Source organism: Monopterus albus, unplaced genomic scaffold, assembly GCF_001952655.1.
Source record: "Monopterus albus unplaced genomic scaffold, M_albus_1.0 scaffold34.1, whole genome shotgun sequence".
Classification (NCBI taxonomy): Eukaryota; Metazoa; Chordata; class Actinopteri; order Synbranchiformes; family Synbranchidae; genus Monopterus; species Monopterus albus.
In genome coordinates, this window is record NW_018127914.1 from 2,705,673 (window position 1) to 2,706,304 (window position 632).

At 56.0% G+C, this 632-nt stretch overlaps 1 protein-coding gene across 1 annotated transcript in view; it reads right to left on the minus strand.

Annotated features, from left to right (window-relative positions):
- The window catches only part of LOC109958773 (sodium bicarbonate cotransporter 3-like), a 36,396-nt gene that overhangs the window by 4,410 nt on the left and 31,354 nt on the right, over positions 1-632 (minus strand). The gene's annotated exons all lie outside the window — the stretch shown is intronic.

Genomic DNA, 632 nt, shown 5'->3' on the forward strand with positions numbered 1-632 from the left:
GTGGGCTGGGGTGGGCTTGCTTATAGCCCCCCAGCTTAGCCGCCATGTGTTGGAGTTTACCCCGGTGAACGAGAGGGTCGTTTCCCTGCACCTTGCCTTCGGGTTGCGGGTAGGTCTCTCACTGCCGTTTGTGCCTATGGGCCGAATGGCAGTGTAGAGTACCCGGCCTTCTTGGAGTCCCTGGGAAGGGTGCTGGAAAACGCCCCAACTGAGGACTCTGTTGTTCTACTGGGGGACTTCAACGCTCACGTGGGCAGCAACAGTGACACCTGGAGGGGTGTGACTGGGAGGAACGAACCCCCTGATCTGAACCCGAGTGGTGTTCTGTTATTGGACTTCTGTGCTAGTCACAGTTTGTCCATAACAAACACCATGTTCAAGCATAAGGGTGTCCATCAGTGCACGTGGACCAGAGGATGTGTTCCAACTATAGGGGGATCACACTCCTCAGCCTCCTCGGGAAAGTCTATGCCAGGGTACTGGAGAGGAGAATTCGGCCGATAGTCGAACCTCGGATCCCGGAGAAACAATGCGGTTTTTGTCCTGGCCGCGGAACACTGGACCAGCTCTATACCCTCTTCAGGGAGGTGGAGGGTTCATGGGAGTTTGCCCAACCAGTCCACATGTGTTTC